This window comes from Ischnura elegans, chromosome 10 (assembly GCF_921293095.1).
Source record: "Ischnura elegans chromosome 10, ioIscEleg1.1, whole genome shotgun sequence".
NCBI classification, from domain to species: Eukaryota; Metazoa; Arthropoda; class Insecta; order Odonata; family Coenagrionidae; genus Ischnura; species Ischnura elegans.
Genome location: NC_060255.1, coordinates 77779319 through 77799282, shown reverse-complemented (window position 1 = coordinate 77799282; position 19964 = coordinate 77779319). Strand labels below are relative to the sequence as shown.

Genomic DNA, 19964 nt, shown 5'->3' with positions numbered 1-19964 from the left:
CCTTCCCATTTTCGTCGCCAATCAATTATACTTACTTTCATCAATTACCTACGAAGTGATTTCACTCCCTTGTTCTCTTTTAAGTGGGACAGAAGAAAACTATTCCCCATTCATTCGTTGCACAATGCAGGCCGTTGGAAACTTCCCAGCGTGCATAAATGTATGATTATCGATGTCCTCTGCATCCGTCGTCTATTTACGTCAGCCATTAACCCAGCCCTCTTCATTTATCGTCTAGCCTTGAGAGCGCGTGGGTCTCAAATCTAGCCGTAGAAACTCGGTCACGAGTACCGCATTATTGCCAGCGTTGTCTTGGAATGGACATCTCTTGTATAACCCTTGAATTCTTCCTGAAGACTTCAATCTTTGGCTTAACCCTGTTTTTTATCGGTTAGTGTATCATATCAGTGCATTAGAGTGAAACATTACTCATCATAAAGGCTTTGCTCTAAATGAATTAAAATTTCAAAGAGAATATTCACCCCCTAGACTTCGGGATATATTGGCAAATTTTATCCATGATGTGGAAATAAAATAGTCAAGATTGTCCTGCCTTAAAAAAATGAAATATAGGGAAAATTTGAAAAAAATATTTTCTATAAAGTCTGGAAATGTGAAAGTGATAACGTAAATGTTTAATGAATTTTAAGTGGCAAATTCTTCTTCTTCTAAGTAATCAACCCTTGGGTTGGTTTGCAGCAGTCTCTCCATCTCTGTCTGTCCTCCGCCAGCCTCTTCAGCTCTAGGTAGCTGTTGCAGTCCATGTCCTTCATTACTTGGGTGATATAGCTCAACCTCGGCCTTCCTCTGCCGCTCTTCCCCTCCACAGTGCCCTCTAAAACTGTTTTTACCAATCCATTATTTTGTCTCAGTAAATGTCCTACCCATTTACTTCTCCTTGCAGTTAGAATTCTCCACAGGTCTGCTTTCACTCCCAGTCTTTCCAGTATCTCCTCATTCGTTACCCGGTCTACCCATGAAACTTTTAACATTCTACGGGAGCACCATAGTTCAAAAGCATCAATTCTTTTTTTCTCTGCTGCTCCTATCGTCCAAGTTTCACTACCATAAAGCATTATGCTCCATACAAAAGTTTTGAGTAGATTCATCCTAATCTTGATACTCATGTTTTTTGAAACGTATATCTTTCTCTCCTTGTTGAAAGCTATTTTTGCCTGTTGTATTCTACTGCTTATTTCCCTTTTGCTTCTGGCATCCGTGGTGATCTTGCTTCCTAAATACGTGAATTCTTCTACATTGTTCAGCTGTGTATTACCCAAAGTTATATGTGCTGGTATTCCTGTTTTGCTTACAACGAGTGTCTTGGTTTTGGTCCTGCTTAACTTTAGATTGTATCTAGCCAGCGTGACTTCCATCTCCCTAAGCACTTCTAAGTGGCAAATTAAAAAGCTAAAAATACGACCCCTCGATAGGGAGTGATGCGTCTCCTTAGGGCTACCATTACTATCTCAGGAACTCATCCAGAAGGTATGCGTAGCCATAGAAGCGCACTTGTTTCATTCAGTTTCTGATAACGCAGTTGCGATAGGTCACGTATACGATGGTTTTGCGTCGGCGGCACGTGTCGACTCTTCTGAGAACTAAATCTCCGGGATACTGAGATCACAAACGGAAGACAGTACTTACGTTGAGGATGCAGAAAGTTGACTCCAAAGATAACACGCAGGTGTCGCCCACAGTTGACGCTCTGATAAACTAATCACCCATGAATGGAGCTCTCTGATTAGGAGGAAGCATTTAATAGAATAATTTTGTTTTTAGTCTATAAGGGGATAGATTATACTCTCCAAAGGCAAATAGCGGTTTGATTATCGCGCAGTTGTTTTTGTAACTCTATTAATATTCGCTTTCCTTCGTTTATGAAACAGGATGAAAAATAGCAAAAAAATAGCATTACTACCAATTATTATTATAAAAGCACTATATCGATTAAGGTTGGTTTCCATGGAGTACCTAGGTTTTTCGCTTCGCTTCGTTCATTTAGCCTCATTGCTATGGATAAGTCAAATGAAACATTGCAATTTTTACGCAGAATTTATTCGAACATGACGCGTTTCGTTGTCAAGCAACATCAAGAGAAGTTGATAATGTTCAAAGATATTCTGAGGAAATATGGCGATGTTTCAGTTAACTAATATACAATGCCACAAAGTTTGCATGATATACAAGATATTCATCGCTAAAGGGATATTTCAGTACCTTCTCTCGCGTAACTGCCGTAAAGCGCTGTAAGCTGATACAAAGCAGAGTCCTCTATATTGCCATAAGTGTTGAGAGAGCAATCTAGAGGACTCTGATACAAAGTGGCTAGCAAAAACTTATCTAGGAAAGCGTGCTTCTATTGTTCTCGTCCAACACCTCTATTCTGAGATAATTGGTGCTACAAGGATCCTTATGATGTTTTTGACATTATGGCAGCATCTGAGCGAAAATTCGTCTTTTAGGTAGCACCGTGTGGAATAATACTGTGCGTATGAAAACATTATGTGGATTTTTAATTGATTGCAGGCTATGATACTAGCAATAAAGTGCTTAAATAAACTTTGGTAGTGAAAATGTTTTCGAATGCTCTCGTTCAAAAGTGGCCCCTACTTCCTATGCAGAACATCTGGAGAAAAATCGTGGTTTTCCATAAAAGAAGTAAAGTGCTTTCAGCTATATTCGAACTCGGAGTAGTAAACAACCCCATTAATTCTAATGGTATCACCATCTATCAATTCCTAAGTTTCTTAATGCATATGAATAAACGAAAATATGCCAACATTTCCATGGATACCTAGCTATATTTTCGAGTGTTGGGATATTACATTCCTAATACTAACTTCACGGTGGCAATTATGTTGGAAATTTCTATCAATTTGTGTTTTAAATCAAAACTTACGAGTAACTAAGGAAAACTAATGGGATTTCATGCAAGGTACTGGTTTTCATGACTAAATTAATCCTTAATTAGTAGCGTCTTTATCTTAAAAATATGCTGTGCAAGGTACCCACCGGTTTCTTTCCATCATAATCTTTTCCTGTCCATGAATGAAGCCGCGGTTGCTCCAACGTTCTCCCAGTCTCCCTGTCTGCTATCTCAAGGTCACTTTTTTGCTTCCGAAACCCAATTCAAAACTCTTGATGCTTCAATAACGATAACCCTTTTATTATACATCCCGACCTTCAGAACTTCTTTCACACTAATGCAGCCTTAGTTTTTTTGTCCCTTAAAACCAGCCACCCGGCTTGGGAAAAAAAACCTTGCCGAGCATAAGGACCCAGTCCACGTAAAAGAGGTTTTGTCGCTCCTCCCTTGGAGGTCTTTTTCTCGTCGATATCTTTTAGGGTTTTAGCGAATGTCATCCGTGAAGAGGGATTATAAAAAAATAGCGATATATTGACCTTAGGGATCGCTCGGAGTGAGATTGCAGAATCAATAGGCCAGTGTTGACGTGGATAGAAATCATTAGCGTGGAATCTCATTACATTCGCGCGAAAATTACTTTAGGCTTTGTTATTTTTAATGGGGGTGATATGTATTGAATCACCACTGTCGTAGTCTTTTCATTTACCCTTTCCTTCCGTGTTTTGTCTACGCAAACCGTTGAAATTGGAAGAAGACATCTTGCAATGAGGGATATAACAATGGATTGGAGAAGTAATCTGCGGAAAAGAGATTGAGTCAGCAAAGGAACTACTCAACTCTAAATTATGACAGTGCATACTGCAGCTACGTACCTTTTAGTCCTTCGGAAGATTGATAGATGGGGCTGAGTACGCACTAATTTATTCTATAAAAACGGTCCAAAGGTGTGAAGCTAAATTTAAGAACGACGAAGTGCTGGATATAGTGGGTGAGGAGAGGCAGCATCTAGATTAGATACCAAGGATGGAGCGAGTACTTAGCTTGAAGAGGATGTTGAAAACAGTGTTAGAGGGTAGAATGTTAGGTAAACGAGGGAGATGAAGGAAGAGAATAAGATTTTTAGAAGGAATGAAAGTGAGTAGGTCATATTGTGTACCGAAGTGGGAAGTTAATAAAAGAGGGAGAGACTACCAGCATGCTTTTTAAGTACACTCTGGAAATCGGCCTTACTGGGTAGAGTACCTCAATAATAACTTCTCATTCACATCCTTCTTTATCTTCTCCATATATTCTATATTTCATTTGCGGACCTCCTTTTCCATTCTTGCCATCCACTTGTCCCCGGCGTTTGTCTTCATCAGGTCATCAAGTTTAAATATACGGCCAAGTGTTCTGTATTCTATCTAAGGCTTTCATGAGGCTCTTCAACTCGAGTACTCTTCGTAGGATTTTCTTATCACTTACTCGGTCAATCCAAATGCTAGTCCGTTAGTTACAGTATTTCCTTCAAATTTTCTCCATCAAAAAGTTAAATCCTTTCCAAAGCGAGTAGGCCTTACTGTTAATCGAAGAGGGAAGTGCATGAATGAATTGGAGTTTGCCAGAATGCTCCTGAAGTCCTCCATGGAAACCTACCTTAACCCATTAATCCCCAGCGTTGCGTAAACGCAACATTATAGAATCGTAATTATTAGAAAAAATCTTTGCGTCAGGATATTTTTTTCTCTGGTTTTCTGAATTCCTGAAATACCTTTTGTTCTTATTCAGTTATTTTTGGAAAAATTTTCATTAAAATAATAATTTTTATGTTACTTCGAAATTTGCCTATTTTGAAGAGTTGAAGTACTACATATTGTAAATCATTTTTTACAAAGATTTATTGAGTAATCTTACTATAGGTAATGTTTTCTCTTAGTTCGAAGTTTCTTTATTCATCATGGTTATTTTTTTCACAAACTTCCGTCTTTACTGGCATAAATATGGATGTTGTAAATAATGTTGCGTTTACGCAACGATGGGAATTCTCTGGTAGACCAGAGGGCTTTTCTCAAAGCATAACGAAACTCGTCAGTATGGCTTTTTATCGACAACTTAGTCTTTTAGAGGCAGTTTAGCTGCATTTTTGGCACTCAAAGGTTGTGAGTTTACAAAGAAAAGGTGAATGGCATCTTGAATTCCAAAATGGCCATCGGTACGAATTTTACATTGAACACTGGTACTTCGTGGAGTCAAACTTGCGCGCACATGTGGAACCGATACAGGGCAATGTCACTCCCATGTCGTTGAGTGGAAGGATTACTTAATAGACGTTAAATTCAGCTTCTGATGCATTCAGTTTCAGAGATGGTAGAATGAGAGGGTGAGAAACGTATTAGCTGAAGCAGGATTGTGATGGAAGTTGGAGTGTTCCTCTATTCACTCATTGTAATTTTCTCCGTGCAATCCTGAGTTACCTATTTTTTCTTTTATCGCTTAGGTGATGTAAGGCTAATAATCTAGCTTCAGCTGGATTCGTACCGGTTAGAAAGTCCTCTGAAATGCATCTTTATCTCTCGTCCAGTAATCCTATCAATAATACCGCAGTAGGTTTTGCTCGGTGTTTTGCAAAATGATTTATCCAGGGGTTTCATTCAGATTTAAATGTGAAGAAAATTTTACCCGTTATTTCTACGCCTCAGACGTTTACTTTAGAAGAACCGTCAAGAAGGTACCTGAAGAATATAAATTAACAGGAGAGGTGATGTATAATATTTTCTAAGCTTTGGAACTACAATGGGGATTACATCTTCTCAGTATTTCAAATATGGATGATTGCAGTAGGCAATTCAAGGCAAATCACAGTTTACTCAAGTAGTATCTAAAGAAAAATCGTCCAGTTAACGCGCACGCCCAGGCAAAAAATGCAGAGAACAAACAGGTTCATCTAAATGTGAAAAAATAGAATCTACATCCGTAGTAGTCCCAAATTTCTGCGTGAAAAAAGTGATAGAAACACTTGTTACTCAGTATGGAGGCCACTCACCAATCTGTCACTTATTTCTCAGTCGAAAATTACTTGAAATAATTTTGAGCTACTCAAATAACTACGATGAGGAGATAAATAACCATGCATTTACTCAGAGTAAGGCAGATTAAAAAAATATAATTGGAATCCTAATGTTGTCGGGATATCATATATTACCGCGCACTAAGTTGTACTTGACAAGCTAAGAGGAGATGTCTGTCGCAATTGTGAGGCAATGTATGACGCGGATTCGGTTTGATGAATTACCTAAATAAATACTGACAGCTCTCCGATAATTCTCAAATACACAAAGTGATAAATTTTTGAAAGTCGGATCTGTTCTCAACAGACTAAACGAAAATTCCATTCAGTTAGGAATTTTCCTAACAAATGATTCCATATTTCAGGTGGCACACAGCTAAAATGTTATTGGTTGGGAACAATTCAGAGTAGGTTATACATTGTGGTGTCTGGTCTCTTCTACAGGCTATTTTTATCAATATTTGCCATATGGAGAGGCGGAACTTGAAAGTGATATTTCGTGAAAGGTGTTCACGAAGATTCCCGAGGAAAATCGAAATATCATCAACGATTACAATCAGGGAATGGGAGGGGTAGATTTACTCAATAATTATGTTGCATGTTACCATATCCAGATTTAGGGCAAAAAACCTCTATTCCGAAAAGGGGTTGATAGTCCAAAGGTGATTCCGTGGTGATTTTACGCCAGTCACGGGCAAAGCAATTCATTTGTTAGAATTTTGGTCTGAGATCGTAAAATTTTACTGAGGCAAGTAATTGTTTCCAATACAATGCTGATGAATATGCTGATTTGGCATAAAAATCGGTGCCCGCTGGCGGGACACCTTAGGAAAAATGACATACCAAGAGATGCCCGTGAAGGGAGAATTGGGCATTTCATCCGCAAGCATACTTATAACTCCCCGCAAAGATGTCGAGTGTGCAAATCAAAGATAAGTTATGTTGTGAAAAGTGCTACGTTTAATTCCACGCTGAATATTATTGAACATTACATCAGAAAAGACGATACAAATAAAATACGCAACCTAAGTTTTAAAAAGTTATTTTTTGATTTTATTTACCGGGGTTTTCCCAGCGTTGCGTAAACGCAACATTATGTAAATCATATATCATGATGAATATAATATTTTTTTCTGAAAATTAATCTTAATTAGGCCAAAATAAACCGTAAAATACGAAATAACCAAAGGCAAAAGCACTATATGCAGTCTGGGGAATAATGGGTTAATCGGTTAGAAAAAATTGTAATTGCTATAAATTTCATATTAGTATTATTCTTAATTATTAATGTATTGAATAATAATTATTAATAATGCTTGAATTATAGTCATAAATAATACTAAATTTAAATTTATTTCTATTGCCATTTTTTTTTTGGGAGTGACCTTGAAGCTTGGTTCGAGCGTCACTTTGACTGGCTCTGATATTTTCGTCTCATTCTAACCCTTATATTTTTTTCTGTTTACTTCTCCAAAAAATGAAATCTCATTGTGATGTTAATCGAGGACCTGTTGATCTTTTTTTTGCATTTGACTGCTGTCAAGTCTCCCTTTCTGTATCTTCGTTCCAAATAAAGAGTTGGGCCATTCAAGGACGTTCACGGCATGATTTATGCTCGGAAAGGTGTTTCAAACTAGCGTCGTTGGTAGGGCGTGAGTGAGTTTGTGTGACACCCAATAATGCCTGGGATTTGGATTAGGAGGGTGTTCGCCGTGGCAGTGATTCATTTCTCGCCGTGACGCGTACATATGGTCCCTCCCCATTCAGACTCGTCTTCTAGGCCGCTGTGCAAAATGAGTGGTCTCTCCCAAATTGCTTGTGAGCATGATGTAGCTTCTCTGGGTCTCTGATGGCCCATCTTTGGCTTTCGTTTTCGTTCAAGAGTTCAAACGACACCAAATGCCTTTCGGGATCTTAAGAGGACCTAGGGCCGGTTTAAGCGATAAGCAAAAGTACGCGGCTTCGTTGGCCTCAAGCAAAACTTAATTCTAAACACGTAGGCCTCAAGCAAAAAGTATAAGCACTCAGTCTCATTGTCAGTGCTAATCAAACGAGGATATTCAAGGTTGATGGCTGATTTACTTCACCAAATTATTTTATATCGTAAAGTGTACGCCCATACCCCCGAAAAATCTCTTTTTAGTGTTCTAAATATAAACTTCTTAAGTTTGTTTTTCATTTGTGAAGTGATTTACCGGTTGAATTTCTGGAAAGCCGATTACAATGAATTTATTGATTTATTTTGATTTTTCACTCTGAATTTTTATGCATAACTGGTTTTTAAGCTCTAATAATATCACAGTCGTTATATAAGAGCAAGCACGTTAAAATTTCAGACCCTTATTCATAAGGTATTTGCATTTATTTTAAAATGTATAACCAGAGAGAATCCCTACTGCCTCTCAGGTTATTTTTCCAAATAATCTCAACGAAGGAGTATACCGCATACCATGCTCATGCGGTAAATCATACATCGGTGAAACATGCAGATCCATGAAGATCCGCCTGCAGGAGCACAAGAGGGCCACACAGAACAAGAAGTTCGACCTCTCAGCAGTTGCCGAGCATGCATGGAGTGAGCCTGGGCATAATATAATAATTGACGAAGCGAAAATCATCGCAAAAGAAAAGAGGTATTACCCCAGGCTGATAAGAGAGGCAATAGAGATCATCTAACGCCCAAAAACTTTAATAGAGAAAACGGATACAACATAAACAACGCCTGGAAGAGAGTGTTTAGAAATCCAACCTATCACGGCGCAGCAGCAAGGGTAACCGGCCAACAACACCGCGGCCGCCAGGAGAGAGAGCTATATATACGCGGCAAAAACTTGAAAAGCATTAAATTATAAACTCGGTACCACCCTGGGTATCTATATGGCAACGGGTATTCCTGACGAAACAACTTGATCTATCACCAAAATATTGTACTGCATTGCCTAAGATGACCACTGGAGCAACTTACCTAAATATCTTCACAATCGTAAGCAAAACGTTTTCTGGGCGGAAATGCGTAAAAACTTGCGCTATAAAAAAATTTATAATAAAAGCATCATCATCATAAGTCAAAAATCTTAATATTGGTTTGACACAGCTCTCCATTCCTCTCTCCTATTCGCTAGCCTTTCCGACGTATTTCTTCTCTTTTTCACCCTATGATAACTTTTCCAATTTAACTCATTCGGGGCCGTCCCTCGCTCTTCTTCCCTTCCACCTGTCCTTATACAATTGTTTCCATCCGGCCATTATGCCTTATAATGTAGCCAACTAAGTTGTCTCGTCTTAAGATGTTTAGAACTCTTTTACTTCCGAACTTCTCAGAACTTCTTCATTACTTAATCGCTCTATCCGTTTTATCTTCACCATTCTTCTGTGGAAGCGCATTGTAGCGAAAGTAGATGTTAATGCCAAAAGCAATTTGAAAGCTAAAAAATGTTTTTCCTTATTGAATGTAGTTTAACCGTAGAAGCGTCTCCTTATTTAATTTTGGATATCAATCCTTGCATTGGATGAATTTCCCGGTTCTCTAATCCGATTTTGGCCTCAGTCAAGATGAATAGAAACGTTATCTTTGCTGAATTTAAATTTCTCGTCAATAGGGCCATACCTTATACGCACATGAATGAAAGCGTAGTTTCAAATTAGGCATCGTTTCATGTTTGATGACTGTGCGGATATCATTCAGACTCATTAAATGTTCCAAAGTATTTTAACTGTTTATGCTCTTATGTCTGCGAAAAGGCGTTTGAGTTCGACCCGCGAAACTCATTAATACCTCAGAATATAAAACTATATTCTAGATAAAGATATCAAGTCGACGTTTGTAAGCCCATTAGACTAATGGAATCGAACCCAAAATGGATTAGGGAGCCTTATTTTATTTCAGCATTGGAATGAGACTGTTTAATTTTTTGTTTTTCAATTCTATTTATGGTATAGTTTGACAAGCTCAAGGTCAGTAATTTACCAATAATTATTGGGCAATCGTCCTTCAAATTTGAACGATAGATGTTTAAAAGGAAGTTATTACCTCTTCGCTCCGATTTAAATAGCCAGCGTTCTCATTCCTGTTCCCGGATTTCTGGTGTCTGATTTTATGTGCAAACCAAATTATAAATGAACACACAAGAATTTTTGCACCGAACAGGAATCGTAAAGCCTTAAGTCATGTTGTAATTAAACAAGAATGTTATCAGATAGAAAAAAATAGGAAGTGAAATTGGATTTTGAATCAAACAGTAAAAAAAACTTCAGGCTAACAAGTCCAATGAGGTCAGAATACGGGAACCAGAATGAGGTCACACGGAGTTTTCCCAGCATTCATACTTAGCCGTTGCGTTTTCGCTTGAAGTTTTTCACTTTTCATTTATTGGCGAAAAAAAGATATCGTCATTTAGAAATCTAAAAGCGTGAAATGCGTACTCCAGGAGTAATTATCTTTCGATTTAGGCAATTAAAAAATAATAGGAAACCACCCTATTACTACTAAAAACTCTTCTGACTGAGGAGTTTATTTTATTAAAGTATTCAACCGATCAAGGTGGGTTTGCATGGAGCTTTACAAAGCATTCCGAGTGTCTCCCCTCCCCTCATGGACTTCCCACTTCAATTCAAAATAAGGCCTACTCCCTTTCCTTCTATATAAAAATACTATTCTTCTCCTAACTTTCTCTCGCTTATCAAACATTTTACCCTCCAACACAGTTTTCTACAAGCCCTACCCGCTAAGTACTCGCTCCATCCATACCTTCTGTCTCCTCCGCATCCATATAAATACACCCACATAAAAGCTGCCTCTCCTAACCCACCATGTTCAGCACTTCTTCGTTCCTCTTCCTTTCCGTCAAGCTCACCTTCTGAATTCTTCTCCACACCCACATCTCGAACGCCTCCAGTCTTCTCTCGTCACAGAAGAGTTGATTTGAAATTGAAATTGATATCAATTCAGACTTTTTTCGTGCTCTCAGGGTGACATTTTATGTTCTACGTCCTTCCAACCCTCCCAATTACACAAATTTTCCTTAACACTGGCAGAGTGAGTTAAGTAGACTAAATATCATCCTGTCCACCTTCTATGCCTGCACTTTTAAAGTGTATTTAAAGTCCATCTACGATAACGATGGCAAATTCTCAATCTATGTTCGTAAGGGTAATTAAATTATGCTATTTAATTGAGACGTGTCTTTACGCTCGTTATCATAACAGACTTCCAAGAAGTCTTGAGAGAGTTTTTTTTGCAGTGAAAATTTTTAAAATTTATTTATACGTATTTGAAATTTGTATTCTAATTATCATCTTTGTTTCTTCTATTTCAGGTAAACAACTGCCCCAGGTGATTTAAATTCCTCCTTGGTGATCCTGCCATCAAAAGTACATTACACCCGGTCCGTATTCATTGTAAGTTGGATGAACCTGGACCTTGTGGTATGTTTAATGCATGCTACTTGAAGGGCGTTGAAAATCACTTTAATTGCCTTAAATAATATTATAATGATTCCTAGTCGTAGTTCCTTAAGTAGAACTCTTCTAAAGGCCTGTTTACACGATACATTAACACTTACGAGTTTCTGTCTGTTTTTTTGAATGGTTTTTGTGGACCGGAACGGAGCATGTACGAATGCATGACCCAAATTAGGACAGTATCTATTTTCTGTGCTTGCATTTGCCCAAGTTTGGTGGTTACACGGTGCATTTTGGCGTTCATTCTCGCGTTCATACATTTAGACATTAACCCGTACGTGTTAATGTGCCGTGTAAACAGGCCTTAACAGCTCCTTTTCGTATCATGTTTTTGGTATTCCAGAGGCCTATGACCCTGATTTGCACCGTCTGGCCGCTGTAGGTTTTTCCTTCTTCCTGATACATATATCCCCTCTTCTGATGATTCGCAGGTTCCCGGAAGCGCTTACACTCTTGACCCAGAACCAATAATATTCTTACCACACCCTTTATCAAACGCTTCTTCTCCTGCCAATATCCCATACTCTCGCCTCTGAATGGCTATTCTCGGCTAACGATCCTGCCGCTCTCTCTGAGGGCACTCTGAATACCGTCTGCGAATCAGTCGGCCCTTCAAAAGAAATTAATGCCAATGAGGGAAAAGATCTCTCGTGTATCCAGAAGCGAATCAACGAAGACTCGATATTTCATAGTCTCCTTATTATGTCAATCCTTAAGAGACATAGATCTGAATACGAGAGCATTATGGCTGATAGTTAAGATTTGGCAGATGCCTAAAAGACGTTTATTCGAGCGTGCTGTGATTTAATATTGTGGATGGAGCCGGGGTGCGCGTGTAATTGGTATGTCTTTAGTTCGGCGATAAGTTACTTTAGCAGTTAAATATTTAATTTTTATCATATTTCCTTATCATATTCAAGTCTAATGAAATTATATGTTAACTCTTTTAATGTTTTTTTCTGTGACGCTAGAATTAAATTCCCTATTTTCTCTTTATGGCGGATATTCTCCCAATAGTATCATTAAGGAACTATAAAAAGGGTCACTTTATTATATGATAGTACTTTTGTTAAATCCAAAGTTTATCCTCTTTCTGATAGCTCAGTAACTGATGAATAGGGAATGAGCTTTGAAACTTTGCCCGTGTGGAATAGTAATAATAATGATAAGGTGGTTTGATTATATTTGCTATTATTCCAGTAGCGGTTGCAGAAAATAAACTCAAGGGAGGTGGGGCAAAAGATACTTTGAGCTACCTTTGCTTTTGTCGTAATGATATGCAAAGTTTAAGATAGTTTTATTTAAACTGAAAATACGTATACACAAGACAATGCCATCTTATGTTATAGAAAAGGTTACAATAGTGGTTCTGCTATGTTCGGCAGTGCGGGCGGCCTCGCAAGGGGGGGGGCGCGCCCCCTACTCCCCACACATGTATCCGTCACTGTATTATACTATCGGCTAATTTTAAATCGTACATAATTTTAACTGAAGTAGACTAACGCTCCTTACGTAGCGGTGACGCCAATGCGTTATATGCCCACTACGACGCCCAAAATATGTCACTTAATCCGTTATTCAAAGAGAGTATATCGATTTCATATTCGCGTGTTAGTTTGGGGTGTGCGCCAAAAAAAATGCGAGGCGGTATTCCGGTTGTCCTTGAAAGATACGCATAGTCGTCGCCAAAATCTCGTCCTGGATTTGACCGTGACCTCGACTGCGAAATTCCGGGAACTGCCGCACAAACCCATTATCACATTCTTTTTCTGCTGTTAGCTGGCAACCGCGACAATATTTTTGCATTGCAGCAGAAGAGATTTAAAAGGATGCATCATACTTTATCACCCGGTCGTATTTTAACACGTTTTTTTACTTCAGTCGCCTGTTTGTCTGATTTTTCGATGAAATCTTTTAATTGTTTTTCAACACACTTCCCAGTGTCATGATAATTTTCACGCTTCCTAGGTTCTGATGATAATACAATTTTCAATAATCAGACTTTTGAAATTTTCCATAGTTTTACATTTTCTCAATAGATGGCGATAGTTATGAATATTTCGGAAGAAATTCATTTAACAGCTGTGGTTTAACCGATTACATGATTTACCTATAAAATGTAGTAAACCAAATTTAAATAAAAAATTATTTTTATAAAACAGCATTTTCCAAAAACAGTATGGAATACACTGAGAAGTAAAAAATAAGAAATTTATCACATGTATGGTAAATCGTGGGTCTTTTAAATTAAATCTATTTTTTTTACGCGAATTATACTCATTTCAGGCTAGCGTTATTATCCCGAATTTTCCATGGCATGAAAAGTAGAACTTGCTTTTACCTAAAATATAAAGAGTTTATACCAGAGTCAATACTGGGGTGATTATGGGTATGCTATTTTCCGGAGGCAACCGGCGCTTTTTTTAATTTTTATCAGAGAATAATCGATGTTTCGCAGTTTATGTTAAGCATTTTTGTGGCAATATTTTCATATTTTCCACCGTCCAAATTAGTTTGGTAGCTGAGGATGTAGATACTTTTCTCGAGTAGTTAGTGTAGATTTAAGCTATGCTCTCTCATTTAGCCTGCGTACGGCCGGAAACAGCAAAATAATACGTTATAACAATATAAAATAGCTTTCAGCAAGGTCTTCCTACTCTCCGCTTTGGGTAATCCTCAAGCATAAATTCTCGATGCGGCAATTGGAACAGGGAAAGTAGCCTGCACCCTACCTGAATAAGGGTTAAGTCTGTGATTTAGCCCGGTATGAGCTCTTTCCTCTGTTATCCGAGCCATTGAATTGAATTATTGTATGTATGAACAAATAATTGCCCGAGACTCGTTAAATTGTATTTTGTCCTTGTGTTTACGACCCTAATCCTTAGAATAATTCTTCTTTTTTCCATCACTTAGTCTGGGATGAGCTTTATCTTCACTAATCCATACTAACAATTGTACTGCTGAATGTGTGAACAAAATAATTGCCCGGGATTATTAAATTATACGATTTTCCTTGTGTTTGCGACCCTAATCCTAAGAATCTTCGTATTTTCCATTTGCCTAGTCTGGGATGAGCTCTACCTTCACCTATGCAAACCAACAATTGAACGACTGTACGTGTGTTCTAAATTATTTGCCCGGTATTCATTAAATTGCATCATTGACCTTATGTTTACGACCCTAATCCTGAGAATTTATTTTCTTATTTTCCATTTACTTGGTCCGGAATGAGCTCTACCTTCACATATCTCAACCAATAATTGAACTACCGAATGCGAGAAAAAAATAACTTCATGGTATTCATTAACCTATTTCATTGTCCTATGTTTTACGGCCCTTATCCTGAAAATAATTCGGCTTATTTCCCATTTATGGAGTCCCAATATTGTAATTATAATGTTGCATCGATGCTCTCTTCTAACCTTAAAGGTAAAGTTTTCCTTGCATTCCCCAGTGTTTCCTCGTACAGTGTACAAACAGTCCTTCATGCTTAAGATATGATCGTATTCAGGCGCCACCGTTATTCCCTTCCTTTTTTCGTCTGCCCACTTGATATTTCTGACACGGAGCTTTCTTCGCCTCCCCATCGTCAGTTGCTCCCCTGGGAACGAAATGTTTGAGGGATTCCATCACGTTCAAAAATTCTTCTTCTTTCCCTGCCCATCTTCGGGAACCCAACATTACACCTCTAGGGCTCCTATGAGCATTGACTTTACTTAGTTTAGAAAATATGTAATTAATAATAAAAATTGAATTCATGGGCGGGAATACTGACCCGTAAGCGATTTTCAGAGAGTTTTCGGCAAAAAATAGTGCAGTAAAAATGGCACCGATAACTAAAGCTTATTGTAGGATATGGAGTAAAATACTTCATATTCTTTCACATAAATATATTTAAAAATGATTTATCATCAGGACTTGTCTGATGATGTTGTAATGCAATGAAACATGATGACCCCCTTTTAAATAAATATATGTGAAAATATGCTAAGTATTTTACTTTGTATCCTACTTTCGATTTCCGCAAAGTATCAGCCTCCATCGTTCGTTTCACTGACACACATGTAATAATACCGAAATTTATCTTCGTATAACTATAAAGAAAAACCATAGCTAAAATTTGTGAAAAAGAAATGTTGAGGAAGAGGAAGTCTTGTTGCTTCAAAGGCGTATATAGCCTGCAGTACCGAGAAAAATGCTTTTAGATATCGATTTTGAGCGCAAAATTAAACTTTTACAATTTAACGTAAATAGAATTACTTTCTTGCCATTATTTAACGCAAGAATTAATGCACTTTAATGCCATGTTTTTATATTGAAATTAATTAATTATATTCAAACTCAGGGGTTGGAATTTAGTAACGGATGGAAGTTTTCCTCGTTTCCGATACTCGCCGCCAGAGGGATGGAGGCGCCAGAAAACAGATGCGGCGTGGTTGTTGGCGTACGTGGTGACGTCACCATTAGCTTTTATAAGAAAATGGCGTGACATGGATGAAGTGGAAGGGGCAGAACAAGCGCGTAGATTGGGGAGTAGCCCACCGCCTGGCCCCCAACCAAGAGGAAGGACTTTTCGGCAACAGGATCAAAATGCTTTCGATTCTTTCATAACGGATCAGGCTGGTGAAAAATATGCCGTGGCAGTTGTGGAACCAAAATTTTATGCGGAGAAAAATTTAGTACCTTTGAAATACTGAACGATAGAGCCCGAGGAAGTAGTTTCCTAATTAAAGTAGATGAATTCATCAATTTCCATATGAATTAAACAGAAATTACCAGCGAATTAACGCGTTATTGCGACCAAATTTCCATTTTCAGGTGAAGATATGGCATTCCTTGGGTATCATGTCGCACTAAATGTAGGCATATGTGAATTTAGTTCATCAAAATCTCCGGTAATCAATATTAAAGCTAATTTTATACATTTTACCATTCTGGTATGCTATTCATCCCCATTCTCTCCTTGAAATCATGACAATAATGGAAGTGCAGAATGGCCCCAAATACGAGTAGAAAATTGAGGAAAATAGAAAAACGTATTACGTACGAGTAAATTCTACGAAATAATTTGAAAAAATACTGGTTTGCTGATTGAATGTTTTGTTAAATAAAGAGAGCAATTGTGCCTTAGATAAAATATCGTATCAATATAGGAAAGATACCATTTTTACAGGTGTAACGAGATAAACGAAACTATGCGGCATTACGGAATTCGCCGTTCACAATCATTTGCAAAATTTATACGTTCAATTGTAATATTATATGAACATGTTTTCATATTTAGAGAAAAAGCTCTAAAATATGAAAGTATAATCTGTGTTTTAAAAAGTTTTGGATATTTCCCTTGTACCCAGGAATGATTGTTGAAAAGTTTTCAGTTATAGTATGCATTTCTCTTTGACCAACTAACAGTCAGACAAGTAGTTTTTTCTCACATTCAAACAAAATCCCATGTAGTTGACGGTGAAGAACACTGAAGCCTATTAGGACTTGTGTTCTCCATGTTATCAAGCGTCTAATTGAAGTGTTAGGGAATGACAATGCAATATAAAAATATTTTTTACAGAAAAAAAGTTTTTATCGCGAACTAAAACGGATGCAGCAAATTTTCTATGAGCCTGACAGTCTCCAAATGAATTGCTTCATAGGTATGCAATGAAAATTATTGGGCATATGTTCCTCTATAGGACTCAATTATTACTTAAAATCATAACTTAATGGAAGTACGAAGTACGGTTAATTACACTTAGATACATTTTATTTTTTTTAATTTTAGTTATCATTCTATCATTCTCGTTCTTTCAAATGATCACCGCGCTGCCAATAACTATTGGTCGCAATATTTGGAACTATTACCCATATTTAATTTTAAACTCTGAATAAGACTCCAGATATAGTTATAATAATAATAATAAAAGTGCTACAATATGGAATTTTCATGTGATTCTGAGATCCTGAAAATTTCACCTGAACAGCTAATCGGAAAATGGGTGAAAATTGAGTTGCTATTATTGACCCGGACAAGATGGCAAACAACAAATGTGAGTTAATAAAATCATTATAAAAAGTGAACTCTGGTCTATGTGCGTGTAATGCATTGCAGTAGTTCAAAATAATATTTAATGGTGTAGGAATGAAAAGTCAGCATAGATTCCCGGGTGTTTAATTTAGGCGCGCCTTTATTCATCTTCATTCAAGGAACATCTGCTGAGACGGGCAAGGGCTATCTTTAACGTATCCACGGCGTCTTGCTTTGAAACGGCGGGTGGTCTGCTTCCAGAATCCGAAACCTAATTCAAATCTTTTTATTTTCGACGCGTGCCTAAACTCCGTTCCTCTGTTATGATGTTTTGGTCTCGACTGCAGTTTCATGCCGTGACTGGAAGGAGTTGTTGCCCTTTTCGCCTTCTCTTTTGATGAAAATAATTTTTTTGGGAGACGTTAGAGTAAAAGGATGGAGACCAACTTGGGATACTTGAATTATCTCTCGGGAATGGTTCTTTCAGAGCTCGCCAGCTCTCCGAGGGCTGCCTCGAAAGATCTCATACTGCTGCCAAAACTGAACTTTCTCTTCAATTTTCTTCCTGATGGACCATTTTCCGGCTGTCAGTTGGAGAATTCTTCTCGAGAAATTCTAACCTAGTCGTAATATCTTGCCTCTGCCTAACTTCCGTCTGGAATAGGTATGGCATTAACGTCAGCGCAAGCTCTGCTTCTGCTCTAAAGAAGTTGGGTTGAGAAACGATATAAATATGGATATTTTTCATAAAAATGTTTAAGTATGCTATTCTAACGTTACATCATTACGATTGAAGAATAAAAAAATAGGCTGTTGGAACTCATTTCCTTAAAAAAAAACTACCAGAAAATCTACATTTTCATTAAAAACACTGGTTGAAGGATGCCAAAAATGTTGGCTAATGCTAAAAATATATTTCGTTTCGGGTAAACTATTCGCCTTGTGCCAAAGGAATAATGCTTTTAAAAACTTAGCTAGTTACATTCTTCATAGCCTTTGCTTTGTATTCACATTGCCCGCTCTGTCAATAGATTTTATAATTACGAAAATATTTCCGGTATTTTTCCGCTATAATAAATTAGCGGAAGTAAAAGGAACATATTAGCGCAAAATAGAGTCAATTTAAGAAAGAAACAGTCTAAGGTTTGAATTAATCCGAATTGGTGTGAAATATTTTAGGTTATTTGTCCAAAATTTACTTCAGTTTTATGTTAGTTTTACCCGCGACATAACAGAATGTATTGGAGAAGTAAGCTAAGGAGTTTACATCGAGATAGCGAAGGAGAAACTCAATTTGAAATCATTCTGTGTGTGCAACTGTGACGTTACTTCGCAGAAGGGTGATAAATGACATTCTGCCCGCGTTAATTTGATTTTCTGACTGCATCTGGACACGAATGAGAACTTCTCGAAGGACAATCAACACATCAAACTTGGCACTCGTCATCGCGCGGCAGGAGGAACCAACATGGCGGATTGCGTAACGGGAAGCGGCGCCGCCGAGGCTACCGTAACCCCAATGCTAATTGAGAGAGTGGTCTGGGGACAAACACTTTACTCCATTCCCTTCCAACCTCTTCCATCTCGCCTCTCACTGCACTTCGTTGTGCTGATGCATTCTGATTGGTGTTAAATGGAACGGTTGCATCCATTCCCTCTCACTGCACTGATGCACTTTCAAGCCGTGATGGCGTCGCGGAAGAAATTGGGTGAATTTAGAAAATTGTTTTAGGCTTACTCTGGTTGAATTATAACATAGCAGTAACTTTATAGTTAACTTATAAATATTTTACTTTTTCTTTACACAATCGCGTTCAATGCATTTGTATAGTCATATAAACGGCCGTGAGAGGAAAATTAAAGTGCCATCAGTAACTTTTAATTTTATTTGTGAATGGCATAAAGCTAAAATCATCGCATCTCAAAAAGTCTTACACCAGTACTCTAAACATCAATTCAAAAGTACTCGATGAAGCTTTTGTACCTCAAAGCTACCTCTATATTTTTGTTAAGCTGTTGTTATGCAGTTCACTCGTGATATCTAAAGTGCAACATTTTCGAGCACGAGGGAACTAAATAAACTAGAGGATCGCGAAGTGAGTTGGCTAGTATTTTCTCTGAACCTCGTGCAGTTCTTCAGGTTGCCTAGTTCCTGCTTGGGTCCTCCGTGGAGGATACTTCAAGTGGAGCACTTCTTCCGTCAGATGGGATGTTAAAGCCATGGTTCCCTTGGAGCCTTTCGTGAATAGCATGGTGAAACTATTGGTACTGATTAAATTAGACATTGCATAACATCTCCGCGTAATTTATCACCAAACGACGCGTTTCGTTGTCTCTGAAAGATATGACAAATTATAGACATTCTGAGCAATAAATAATGAAAAAAATTATGAAATGTTGTGTAGGTTCTAATTTAACTATATTTCCTACTACTCGCCTCCACCAAATATTTACTACGTGAAGGAAATGGCCTGGGTACGAGAAAATTGGATGGTTTTAGTCTACCAGCTGAAAATTCATCTACATCTACATAATACCCCGGAAGCTGCCTAAAAGGCGTGTGGTAGGGT

The 19964-nt window shown here is 37.8% G+C and overlaps 1 protein-coding gene and 1 long non-coding RNA gene across 3 annotated transcripts in view; both read left to right on the top strand.

Annotated features, from left to right (window-relative positions):
• Positions 1 to 11333, top strand: part of LOC124167361 — a 90979-nt gene extending 79646 nt beyond the window's left edge. The window contains exon 3 of the long non-coding RNA XR_006866670.1: positions 11231 to 11333. This is a non-coding gene — a long non-coding RNA (uncharacterized LOC124167361). The remainder of the gene's footprint in view (positions 1 to 11230) is intronic.
• The window catches only part of LOC124167359 (protein amalgam-like), a 483736-nt gene that overhangs the window by 404213 nt on the left and 59559 nt on the right, over positions 1 to 19964 (top strand). The gene's annotated exons all lie outside the window — the stretch shown is intronic.